This window comes from Cryptomeria japonica, chromosome 9 (assembly GCF_030272615.1).
Source record: "Cryptomeria japonica chromosome 9, Sugi_1.0, whole genome shotgun sequence".
In the NCBI taxonomy this organism is placed as follows: domain Eukaryota; kingdom Viridiplantae; phylum Streptophyta; class Pinopsida; order Cupressales; family Cupressaceae; genus Cryptomeria; species Cryptomeria japonica.
In genome coordinates this window covers 413,193,933-413,208,445 of record NC_081413.1, presented here as the reverse complement: position 1 = coordinate 413,208,445, position 14,513 = coordinate 413,193,933, and positions in this window count along the sequence as shown.

Genomic DNA, 14,513 nt, shown 5'->3' with positions numbered 1-14,513 from the left:
GATCCTCTTATGATTGTGATTATTATCCATGATAGTTCTATAAGATGAACCCTTGTGGACAATGGGTCTACCCTTAATGTTTGTGGTGTGGACTTATAGGATAAGATTAAAGTGGATCATGCTCTCATTGAATCTTCTTCTCTTACTATTTGAGGTTTTTATATTGTGGCTAAATAATGTCTAGTTGTCATTACCTTGCCCGTTAAGGTAGGTCATGTTGTGTTACCTACACATATCCATGTTATGCCTAGTAATTTGACATATAACCTTCTATTAGGGAGACCTTGGATTCATACCATGCAAGTTGTCCCCTCAATGCTGCATAGGCAAGTCAAATTCATTTATAACAATGCGACATACACCTTATTAGTTGATACCAAAATTCAAGAACAATTAAAAATTAGATCTTCTTGTTCATCTACTTTTCATTCTTCTCCTAATCCCCCTACTTCTTCATATACCTCCATTCCCTTCAATGATGTTGTTCCTTCTATTACTCTTAATTCTTCTACTCAATTGAAATCTCCTCCTAAAGCTATATTTTCTCCTGAAGAAGTGCTCGCAGATGATGACTGGGGATCTCTAGAATTTAACCCTACATTTGTAGGAGAGTATAGAGTATCTTGGAAAGGATCTAAGACTGAGAAGGATAAATCTAAGTAGGAACCTAAAGAGCGACCCACCTTATCTAAACAACTAAGTAACCATTTTGTAGTTGCTTCTAATTCAAATGATTCTTCAAATCCTTCCTCTAATTCCTATAGCACTGAGACCTGTGAGGCATCACCATCTCCTTCTAATTTGGCATCCCTTTATGGTCCTGGTTTTCACATTTTAGCTAAGAGTGGCTATGATGGCAATGGTTGTGACATGAATGAACAAGGAATTAAAGTTCCTATAGAACATAATATGCATGAAGCTTCATTTGGACTTGTATATAATCCTTCTAATCCCACCAAAGAATCTAAAAGACCATCTCTCAATGTGAATGCTATATTTAGTAGTGATGATGACCTCACCTCAACTAAATCATCTCCTACTTCTTTCAACATTCATCCCCCTCACAACAAGATCTTGGTGATGAAAAAATCTCTTTATGAATCTCCTCAAGAGATTTCTAATCCCACTTATGAGGCTTTATCTTCTACTCATTATAAAATCCCTTCTTCTAGGAATAAGGCTCTAAGGGATTACACTTATCCCTCTCCTAATATTTCGTCTATGCAAGAGAAGTATGACTTAGTGGCCTATTCTTCTTCTATAAACTTTTCTCTTTCTAAAGACTTTTTAACATTTATCATTTTATACATGTTTTTAATTTTACGTATAGTAGAGCATTTAACATGTCATATTCAAATACCTCATTCAATCTAGCATGTCTTTAAATAACATTAATGGTTATTATGTTGCTCATTATTATGTGACATTGGTAGCTCACTTACTCGAGGCTCATTATCATTCATGATGGTACAATTTCATGTGCAATCATACTTTTGGAAGGAACATAATATCCTATTTCTATCCCATCTCTTCTCCCTATATATATAGGGGGCAAGAGTGATTCAAACATCTCTCCTTATTAAGATTAGAATTTCCCCTTTGTGAAGTAATGTCTTCTATAAGGATTTCTTATTGATTGTAGAGGTGTATTCATATTTTAATTCCTTCTCTAATATTGGAACAAACATCCCTAATGGGGATCTTAAATACATATCCTTAGTTGGGACCTCCTCCTTGGTGATTGGAAGTCTTTGATCAGTTATCAATTTATTTTCTTCATTGAGTAGTATCTTTTATAATACACCCTTCTATTTTGTGCACGTGCATAAGCCTGATGAGGATCTCTTGCCTTCTTTTAAAAGAGTGTTTTTATAAATAATCTCTCTTTGATGTCATCTCAATCATCTTTTCTTTTCAAATCTCATGCATTCATTCATCCTAGAAGATGTTATATTTGTTCAAGACAACTCCTCTTGAAGGTAGATGTATTTTGAACAAAGATCTATTTTTCTCCAAGGATCTCCTTTACACTTATATAGAAAGATATATCTTTTCAACTATCTTATCCTTGATCTAAGAGTATTACCTCTCTTGCTTGGAATTATGACATTGTTGCATGATGGATATCTTCTTTGTGTCGAAGGTAGGTATCCTTGTTCTACTTGCACACACATGCCCAAGGTTGAGTGGAACTAACAATGTTCTCACTCTCATCCCTTATATGGATCACCCAGATAGACTCTAGGAGCTATTTTTTCTATGTCCTTCTCTCCATGGATCACCTACTTTTAGGGGTGATGTGTCCATGGTTCATTTTCTCTTCTCATGGATCACCAAAGTGTGTATTCATGATTTTTGTCTCTTATTCCTTCTCTTTGCCTTTTTTTCAATTTAAATATTTCATCTTGTTTTAGAGAGATCTCAAATCCTCACACTCTTTGTTGTGTTGGAATTGAGACTTAGTTCTCTTTCTTACCAAATGATTCTCTATTAATTTTTGATCTTGTATCAAATCTTCTTGTGAGCATTTTTTATCAATCTTCTTTCATAATTCGATGTGGTAAACATGATACCATGTTTGAACTCACTAAAAATTAGCAAGCCAAAATAGGGGGGCATATAGCTACCCTTGAATTTTCATCACCTTCTTTAGTAAGCATTTAGGTGATTTTGTGACTTTTTCTAACATGTGTTTTGGTAGGGTGTGGATCCTAACTATGTATTGCAGATACCACTGGGGGCTTCATCTGACAACTTATGGATATATCATTTTTCATAATGTTTACTTTTTTTTACTTTAGCTTGCATATGCACGTAGTGTCATATGACGTCTAAAGTGTGGGATAAATGTACTGTCGTAAATTGTACACCCTTGCTAGGGTGGTACAATTTCATACTTAGTTTAGCACCCGCCTTAGTGTGTTTGCATTTTGCATTATTATTTCCCTTTAAGAAATTTAATTAATTAAGTTAATTAAATCTAAAGTCATATTTCATCACTTCATACATTATAAAATTGGGCCCTTTACCCTAAGTGCGCCCCTTTTATTTTATCTCTAATAAATCATTTAATCATAAACCCTAATTGTGTCCTATTTCGACCTTTAAGGCCCAATTTTGCATATCAAAACACCTCGAAATAAGATGTAAATTTTCAATTCTCTCTAATATCATCATATCTAATGGCCCTAAAAATTTGGTGAAAATTTGGTCGGACCTCTTATTTTCAGTGATATTTACCAGATTGCAGTTTTAGGTCATTAGATTTGCAGTCTTTTAATTGTAGCCTCCTATCTGCAGAAACAGTGGTGTGGCACCTTGGTCCAGGTCAGTTCTGTCCAATTTCCAACATTAGGTAAAGGTGCAAGAGCACTAAAAGGTTTATTAGCATCTTTTCATCTTTTCACCATGTGTTTACATGCAAAATAATATGTTGCCTTCAATGTTTCTTGTGTAGATCTTAAATAGATGTGGAAGGTCTAATGCTACCAATGCTATGTAATAAACCTAAGGCTCCAAGGTGTGTATACTTGGTCAAAATCCTTGTATGGTAATTTTATTTATTTTTTGGTGTCTAGGGTTCCTATAGGTGTTGTGTGTCCACTTTGTAACCTTTCGTGTGAAGGCAAGTGTGTGATGTAATCATTTGTCCAAAGTTGCCATGTTGTCATAGGCAATTTTGGAAAAAATGTGAGTTGTGGTTGCCCAACGACTAGTTGGTTGCACTTGTACATTGAGGGGTGGTTAGAAGGGTTCCTTAGAATTATTTAAGCTCAAGGAATGATTCCCAAAGGTTAGATGAAGATTGTGAATGAAATTTATGCTTCCTACTATTCTGAAATTATCATTTTTACTATATTTTCATGTGTTCTTGGCTTTCGTATAGATTTGTACAGATATCTAGAAGGGATAATGTCTTGAAAAGGTTGTAACAATGAATAAACTTCCATTTTATGTAGGTTTGAGGTCTTGAAAACCTGTGGTTGAGGAGTAATTGAATTTTCTTTCTCGCTACATGGAAGAAACCCAAAAAATCAGGGTTTGGATGCAAAAGGTGTCATTATTCAACATTCCTCTATGGGAATGGACTAAAACCCTACGGAATGTTGTTTCACCATGTATACTAACTTTTTTTCTTAGTTTTGGAAGCAGGAGATTCCATATTTCACTTTTGAAGTGATGCCCTAGACTTTACATTACCCATGTGGCAAGTCTGTCAAGTGAAGGATTGATTGAATCCTTGGTACAGTGGAAAAAAAGGTGGTAAAAAATTTCATGGAAGGGAACCTTATACATTTGAAAACCTTATCCTAAATCCCAAAGTTCATTCCCATTTGATTGGTGAAGGCTTTGAGACCAAAAACCTCTATACCGACTAACTAGGCTAAAATAGGCACAGTAGGGTTTGAACACTTACACTCAAAACCCAGAAGAAAAAGTTTGAAATACTTTAGAGGGTAAAAATGGGTTTCTAAATATCAAATTTTATCAAGGGTTTGTTTAGAGAGGTTGGTAGATAAAGAGGAAAAATCCCAAACAAAGGCCTAATTGCATGTAGCCATATTTCCTAGGTCACTACGAACAAAAGGCACAAAGGGCTTGTAAGAATAAATTAAAGAGGTCTAAGTCAAGGAAAGTACCATTTCAAACATTCTCAAACACCCACACATGACATATTCCATCATTTGATCCAAAGGTCATGTTGGCAAGGGGCTTGGGGTTGTGAGATGTCTTGGTTCAGGGGTTGAGTACATAGGAGTAGGAGTCTCCTTGTAATACCAAGTTGTCCTGAGTGGATTTATCCTTGGAAAGGATCAAGGAAAATATTAAGAACCTTTCAAAGGTTATTGGTATTGGACCATTGGATGGTGCCAAGTGCTGACCCATAGAAGAAACGAAGGAAATTTCTTATTAACTCCAAACCCTCTACATCATAGTGGTATCAGAGCTATACCGAGGGTGGAATAGTGTATGTCAGACTTGGAATTTGGAAGAGAGGCTGATACAATTACTCCTAAGGAAATGAACCCATAGGCCATCAAGAAGATGGTAGAGGAGCTTCTTAAAGAGAAACTCAAAGAGACTAGACATACCAAGGGAAAGGACAAAACTTGTAATGATGAATCAGAGGAGGAGAATGAAGAGCAGGAGGCCATTGTTCAAAATATGGCACTTGATCAAAAGATGTTCTTGGATGCTTTGAAATTAGTAAATAGAGACAATGTGGAAATTTTACCTATATATGGTGGTAGCATGAATGGGGAAGAGGTGCTTGAATGGATAGAAGCACTCAACAACCACTTTGACTACAAAGAAGTTACTGAGGAGAAAAGAGTGAGTTTGGTAAAGTCTAGACTCAAGGGGTCTGCCTTGTTGTGGTGGATAGTATTTCAAGAAGATAGGATGAATATAGAGAAGAAGAAGATATCCTCTTGGGAGAGGATGAAGAGAAAGATCAAGGATCAATTCCTACCAATAGACTATGAGGTTTAGATGTACAAGAAGTTGTAGAATCTTAGATAAAGAGAGTTAGATTGTGAATGCCTATATTTCACAAACTAAGTCTTAGATCAAGGAAATATGAATAAGAGGTGAAGAAGGTGGCTAGATACCTGAATGGGTTAAGGCAAAACATCCAAGATGAGATCAACATCATGGCTCCAAACAATATGTACAAATGTTTCCAATTGGAATTGCGAGTGGAAGATAAGATAAAGAGGAGGAGAGAAAAATAATAGAGAATATGCACTAATTCTAGAGGAATTAACAAGATCACAATTAGGTATCTGTTTCCTATGCCTAGGATTGGAGACCTAATGGACTATCTTGGGGGATCTTACTACTTTTCAAAGATTGATTTGAAATCAGGTTACCATTAGATCAGAATCAGACTTAGGGATGAGTGGAAGACTGCCTTTAAGACAAATGAGGGCTTATATGAGTGGTTGGTGATGCCCTTTGGGCTCACAAATGCACCTAGTACCTTTATGCACCTCATGAATGAGGTATTAGTTTAATTTATTGGAAATTTTTTTATTATTTATCTTGATGACATCTTGGTGTTTATTAGGTCCAAGGAGGAGCATTTGAAGCATTTGGATTAGGTTTTGAGGAAACTTCATGAGGAGAAACTGGTAATCAACCTTGAAAAGTCTGAATTCATGAAAACTGAGTTGGTGTATCTAGGCTTTGTGGTTTCTAAGGGATGTTTAAAAATGGATCCTTCAAAGGTTGAGGCTATTGTCAATTGGCCTAAACCTAGGATAGTAGGTGATGTTAGGAGCTTTCATGGGTTGGATTCTTTTTATAGAAAATTCATCAAGGGTTTTAGTCATATTTGTGCTCCAATTATTGACACTATAAAGGGAGTAATCAAATGCAGGTTTGAATGGATAGAGAGGGCATCTCAAAGCTTTGAGATTTTGAAGAGGAACTTTGTAGAACTTCTTACCTTGAGTCTCCCTAACTTTGATCAACTTTTTACAGTTGAATGTGATGCAAGCAAGTAGGCAATAGGTGCAGTTCCTAGTGAAGAAGGGTACCCAGTGGCATTATTTTCAGAGAAGTTGAATGAGGCTAAGCAAAGGTATTCAACCTATGATTTGGATCTTTATGCTATGGTGCAAGCACTCAAAAAGTGGCGCCATTACCTTCCTCCAAAAGAGTTCATTGTTTATATTGATAACCATGCATTGAGTTTTCTTAATGGATAGGAGAAGTTGAATCAAAGGCATATCAAGTGGGTTGAAAAAATCCAACCTTACACTTTTACTATCAAGCATAAGAAGGGTGTGTCTAATAAGGTTGCAGATGCCTTGAGTAGAAGAGTTCTCACTATCCAATAAATCCAATGGCAAAGTGTTGGTGTTTATTCTCTTAAAACCATGTATAAGGAGGATAAATATTTTAAGGATGCTTATGATGTATATACTAAGTTTTCTGATTCCTTTCATGTTGATATCTCTGATTTCATGTTGCGGGATGAATTGCTTTTTAAGGGGCATCAACTATGTATTCCTCAATGCTCTATGAGGGAGAATATCATTAGAGAAAAGCACAATAGCAGCCTTGGTGGTCACTTTGGTTTGGATAAAACTTTGGAGCAGGTATCAAGGTTTTACTTTTGGCCTAAGATGCAAGCAAAGGTAAGAAGATTTGTGGAACATTGTCCCATTTGTCCCTTAGTATGGATTTTGTACTTGGTTTGTCCAAAACTCCTAGGGGGTTTGATAGTGTCTTTGTAATTGTTGATAGGTTCAGCAAGATGGCTCATTTTGTGCCATGTAAATGCATAAATGATGCATCTCATATTGCACGTCTCTTCTTCAAAGAATTTATCAAGATACATGGTTTACCTCTCAATATTGTCACTGATAGAGACTCCAAGTTTGTGGGTAGTTTTTGGAGGACTCTTTGGAAGAAATTGGGTACCAATCTATCATTTTCTTCAACATACTACTCTCAGACTGATGGCCAAACTGAGCTGGTTAATAGGTCTCTTGGAAATCTTCTTAGATTTCTTACCAAACAACATGGACAAAGTTGGGATTTGGTGATTGGACAAGTTGAATATGCATATAATGATTTAGTTAATAGAATTTGTCAAGCTCTGTGAAGTGTACCTGTACCTACAAACACAATGCACTTAATAAATCATTACAAGCATGGTTAGCAAATAGAAACAATGAAAGACAAAACCATAGCTAATCGACTTATTGCCTCCTAGTAAATGCGAGTATGAATTTTGCCCTCAGATCTTATTATGCAAATTCCAATGACTTGACTACACTTAGATGGAGGATTTGAATGAAGAAAATGCATGATCTAGCAAGAATAGCATGATTAATCTATATGAGTTCATGATTGATCTATAAAATGGACTAAGATTAAGATGCAATTAAGCTAAAATTGAGCATGATAACATTGCTAAGAATGATAAACTAGAAGCTAGATGCCTATAGTAATAATGCTTGAATGCAAATGAGATGAATCAAAAATGATATGGAATTGGGAGAAATGATATGAATTGGGGACATGAAATTAGGACCCATATTACTCCAAAATGAGGTTTATTTATAGGATTTTCCAAGGCTAGGGGTGATGTGGCAAGAATCAATGGTCAAGATTGATCTAAAGATATCAATGGTTAAATTTGAGGAGGATGGCAAAGGGGTTGGTTTAAAGGGAACATCTGTCATCTCTATGGTGACAAGTGTCAAGAGGTTTCTAGAAGAGTTGGATGAAAGGGAACACTTAGTGCCAAGTGTCACAAGGTTCTAGAAGATGTTGGATGAAGGGGGACATGTGGGTAGGTAGAATGGGTTAATTTAGGAATGGTTAGGTTTAGGAGTGGTAGAAGTTAGGAGAATTTGAATTTAGAAATTTAAATAATATGGAAAAAGCTAATTATTTTCAACAACTCATGATTGATTTATTTTAATTAATTAATAGATTTAGAAGAACTGAATTTGATGGGGGGAATTAATTAATTAAAGGGGATGAAATGAACCTATTAAATAAATCCTTAGATTTATAAATAAGTAGATGAAAGGGGAAATTTAATCAAATTTCTTAGTGAATTCAATTAAATTGTGAGGAGTATTAATTAAATAATTACTTATTCAATTAATTATCTTCAGACCATTTTTAGGTGTATACATTTTGCCCCTCTTTGAAGTGAGGTGTGATGATGTTTAGATTCAAAGAATAATCTCATTTTGATGTTGATATTGGTTTGATAGGATGCCCCAGCTCTTGATTGCTAAATTTTGGTACGATGATGCCCCCTTGGAAGATCAATTGAGATAATTGATCTTTGGAGTTTTGCGATGTTGATATCCCGATAGATTTGATTTGATTTCTGCAATTGTGTTTTGATGAATGTGTGAGTTCTTCAACTAGCTTGATTTCTTAGATTGATAAGATTGAAAAATCTTGATTGATTAAATTGATAATATAGAAAAATCTTGATTGATTAAATTGATAAGATTGAAAAATCTTGATTGATTCGATTCAGTCAGGCTTCAAGAAGGATTCATCTTGTATAAGACAATGATGATCAAAGCGTCTAGTTTCAAGAAGGATTCATCCTGTATAAGACATGATCAGAATGTCTGGTTTTAGGAAGGATACATCCTGTATAAGACATGAATCAGAATCAGATCGTCTGGTTTTAGGAAGGATACATCCTGTATAAGACATGATCAAAATTCATTAGGTTTGATTGATTGATTTGATTTGATAAGGTTGATTAGATAAAGAACTGGCAGTTTGTTGATATCAAGATACAAATTGTTTTTGGATATGTTGATTATTGATGTTGTTGAGGGAGATAGCATAAGATTTGGGCTAGGTTGATAATATCATGAGAGGTAAGTCATTCGTCTGATTGTGTATACATTTGTGATGATACTTTTATGATTCCTGTGATAGATTTAACCTTGGATAAAAGGAGCTTGTAGGATCCCATGCAAGATTGAAATGCAAGCTATGCAAACTATGACCGGCCTAGTCACTAGATTATTTTGTATTTTTTCATCATTGAGCTTTTGAAATATGGGAAGTGAGTGCAAACATCAATGGTATAATTAAACCATGATGACTTGAGCACTTCTTTCCTGAATTTTGATATAGAAAGTTAACACAAGCATCTAGGTATAATTGAACCCAGATGACCTGAGTGTTGTTTGCATAAAACAAGCAGTATTAATCATTTCAACATTCAAATTGGAAATGTCTTCAATGATATTCTGATGATCATGTCTTGAGACAAATTTGCACATATTAATGATTAATTTTCAGACAACAGACAAGAAAAATATCACGTTTCTTCCTTGTGCCTCTAGTCAAAGACATCCTAGAGTCACTCAGAAATCATGATAGTGAAAAGCAATATAGAAAAGTTAAAAGTTGAACAATCATGTTACAATCATTATACAAAAAGCATATTATCCACTGAAAAGTGTGTGATGTGCTTAGATTGATTTTATGATAGCCTGATAGTTGATAGTTTGATCTCATGTTCAATGTTGGACGTGTCTCAGTTTTTGCTTGATAAGATTTGTGTAACTGTTTGTTCTGCCTGTTTGATTTAGCTCAAAATTGATCCAAAGTTTTGCCCTCAGCTTGGTGTAGGATTTTGCCCCAAGCGTAGAAACAAACTTGTTATGATATATCCAATGATCCAAACCATGGCAAGAAGCCACCTGATATGTCTGCATATGTAGAAATGGCTTATGATGGTCAGCACTGATGGAAAATGAATGCAAGCGGAAAGATGCATGAACTAATAGATGGAAGAGCTAGCTGAAATATAGCATCTATTTGCCAGGTTTTCACCATCTGTTTTTATTACACTTTTTCTGATATTTAATTTTTTTCTTTCTTTTTCTTTTTCACTGTTTTTGATTTTTCTGATTTTTCAGACATAGAATTTCTTCAGGTTTATGCTATTGATGGGTTCCTTGAGTTTATCTTCATCCTATGTTGATAAATGATATCCTCCTAATCCAAATACTATTGTGACCACAAATAGACCTAACTAGTTTGGTTCAAACTTTCCTTTCTTTTCTCGATCTTCCTAGTTTCATGGATTTTCTTTTAGCACTAGTTCTCCCACTTGAAAGATTTGAGGTTTAACCTTGTGATTATAGCTCTGACACATTCTTTTCTGATATACCTTTAGATGATCAAAGGTATTTTATCTTCGGTCATGGATTAGTTCTAACTCTTGCAGTCTAGATACTCTTTGTTCTTCATCTGGGATGAGTCCTTTTAGTGATACACGTAGAGAGGGTATCTCTACTTCGATTGGCAATATGGATTCTGATCCATATACAAGAGAGAAAAGTGTGGCACCTGTTAGTGTGTGGATACTCATGCAGTAGGCTCATAGAGCAGGGTTTAGTTGAATATGCCAATCTTTGCCAGCATCATTTACTATCTTTTTAAAGATTTTCATAATAGTTTTGTTAGATGCTTCTGCCTGCCCATTTCCCTGTGGATAATATGGTGTGGAGAATCGTTGTTGGATTTTGAACTTCTCACATAGCTTTTGTACATCTTGATTCTTGAATGGTCACCCATTATTAGTGATAATGGTCATTGGTATTCCATAGCGACAGATGATATAATTCAAGATAAATCCAGCAATTTTTTTTTCCTGTGATGTTGATGAGAAGTACCGCTTCAATCCATTTTGTAAAATATTTAGTAGCTACCAGGATGAATTTGTGTCCATTAGATGAAGAAGGATTTATCTTTCCTACTAGATCAAGACTCCATTGGCAAAAAGGCCAAGATGTTGCTAAAGCATGAAGTTCTTGTGCGGGTGCATGAATCAGATTCCCATGGATTTGACATTGTTTGCATGTTCTTGCTATTTTAAAAGAATCTCGTTCCATAGTCAGCCAATAATAGCACAAGCGTATGAGTTTTTTTGAAAGGATAAGACCACTTGAATGAGTGCCACAAATGTTGTTATGGACTTCATGTAAGGCTTTCTCAGATTCTTCCTGTTCGAGACACTTTAAGAGAGTACCGTCTAGACCTCATTTAAACAGGGTATTTGCGATGAGAGTAAAATGGGAGGATTGGTGAATAAAGTTTCTCTTTTGGTTTTTTGATAAGTCTGGAGGTAAGATGTTATCTTTCAGGTATGTGTAAGTTTGGCCATAGCAAGAGGAATCATGTCCAATAAGTTGATAGATGGTTTGGGAATCAGGACAATTATAGGTGGCATGAAACAACTCTTCAACTAGGAATTCATAACACTCTTGATTTTCCTGTGTCTGCAATAGAGAAGCAAGTGTAGGCATGGCATCTGCTACTTTATTATCATTTCTTGGAATCTATTCAAAATTTATTTCTACAAAGTATTTCTTGAAATCATCCGCTATCTTTTTGTAAGGTATGAGTCTGTCATCTTTTGTTTGATATTCATTATTGATTTGATTAATGATGAGTTGAGAGTCTCCAAAGACTTGAAGTTGTTTAATGTTCCATTCTACAGCCATTTTGATACTTGTTACCAATGCTTCATACTCTTCTATATTGTTTATACACAGAAAGCTTAATTTGTATGCTTTCGGGATTGTATGCCCTTGCGGTGTGATAATAGAATTCATGCTTCTAATCTGTGTTATGTATATGAACCATCAAAGTATAGTTACCATGATTTTGTTGTAACTGTTAAGATATCAGTATCAACAAATTCAATCTGTAGAGGATTGTCATCTTCAAGTGGTGTTTCTGCTAGTTGATCTACAATAACTTGTCCCTTGATAGCTTTTCTGTCAACATATTTGATATCAAACTCGCATAGAATCATGATCCATTTTGCTAGTCGTCCTGTCAATGTGTCTTTTCTGAGTAAATACTTCAGAGGATCAATTTTAGCTATCAACTTGATGGAGTGAGATAGTAGATAGTGTCATAGTTTTTTAGAGGCAAAAACTACTGCCAAGCATTCTTTTTATGTTGATGAATAGTTAACCTCATATCCCACTAGTGCTCTTCTGATATAGTAGATGGCTCATTCTTTTCCTTCCTTATCTTCTTGTGCGAGCAAAACTCCCAATGATGCTTTAGTAGTTGATACATAGAGTAATAATGGCTTTCCTAGAATTGGTGACATTAGAATAGGTGGTTGCATGAGATATGCCTTGATCTTGTTGAATGCATCTTCACATTGATGGTCCCATTTAAAATTAACATATTTGTGCAATAGGTGAGTAAATGGTTGACATTTATCTGCTAATTGAACCACAAATCTTTTGATTGACTAGAGTCTTCCTTATAGTGATCTTAGTTGACTGATATTCTTGGGAGATGCCATTTCCATGATTGCTTTTACCTTAGCTGGATCTACTTCGATACCTCTTGCTGAAACAATGTATCCCAATAGCTTTCCTGAAGTAACACCAAAGGCACATTTCTTAGGGTTTAGCCTTAGCTTGTATTATTCTAACTTGTCAAAGATCTTTTCCAGTATCTCTATATGTTCTTCTCTATTGTATGATTTAGCTAATATGTCATCCATATAGTCTTCCATGAATGTATGCATCATGTCATGAAATATAGTTGCCATAGCTCTTTGATATGTAGCACCTACATTCTTTAATCCAAAAGCCATGATGTTCCAACATAAAGTACCTCATGGGCATGTGAAAGTTGTATTTTCTTGATTTTCGGGTGCTATTTTGTTCTGATTATATCTAGAGAAACCATCCATTAGAGAAAACATGGAGTGTCCAGCAGTTAAATCTACAATGATGTCGATGTTAGGCAAAGGAAAGTCATCCTTTGGACATGCATTATTAATATCTATGAAGTCTATGCATATTATGATGTTTTTATATGGTTTTGAAATAGGAACAATGTTGGATACCCATTGAGGATATGCTACAGGTCTGATGAATCCTACATCCAGTAATTTCTTTAGTCCTGCCTTAACTAAAAGAGCAATATGAGGATTCATTTGTTAGGCCCAATATGGAAAGCTAATGTACTGAGAGGGGAAGGGTGAATCAGTACTTCAAATCCTTTGTTGAACAATATCTTTACTCTTATGCATAAACCAAAAACTGTTGTAACATAACATAAAGCTAAAACAAATAGATAACAATCATACATGATTCACTCCATAACACATATATTTTAGTTACACATAAACTCTTGGTTAGAGAGAAAAACTACAGTGGGGATGGCACCCACAACTTCACTACTGCAATAATAAAGAGTGCTTGGTTAGAGCTACATGTTTAGCTATTTCTGATAGCTTACCCTGTTAGGAGTATCAAGATCATTAGATCTACCTCGCTAAAGGATTTTACAACACTTATTCTAAATGTTGTACCTAGTTAAAGACTTTACAATTTATAGACTTTGTTAGAGTTTTTTACCCTGTTAAAGGTTTCTCTTACAACTTCAAAATATTACAATAAAATCTTTACAAATATCTGCAACTTTACATCTCGAATGTTATAGTAGATTCTATGCGCTCAAAGTGAGATTACCTTGCTTATAGCATACCTCGATAACCCATAGAATAACTCGGTAAACCCTTCTGTTTACTCTGTTCTTTGACTGTTCTCTGAAATCCTTCTCGGTGACCTCTGTGTCTCTGTAATAGTCATAACACTCAGTGCTTTCACATGATTTTTCTTTTCACATATGTATGTCTTCACATTCATACACACATACCTCTATATGTCTTAATCTGATCTCAATCCATGCTATATAAATAGATCTCTTATGTCAGTGATCTGGTTCATTGCTTTGATCTTACAAACATGATTTATTGAATGAATAACCATACAAAATATTTCATTGGTTAGATGACCTCAAAATCATACACAATCTAGAAGTACAATTTCCAATGTGATAACGGTTCTTTGTTCCTCGATCTTGTAACATGTTTCCACATGTGTGTCTAGGTTCAATGAATTTGGTAACACATTTCACTCAGTGTATATCAACTCGATGTATCATTATTGCTGCTTGGTAGACATAGA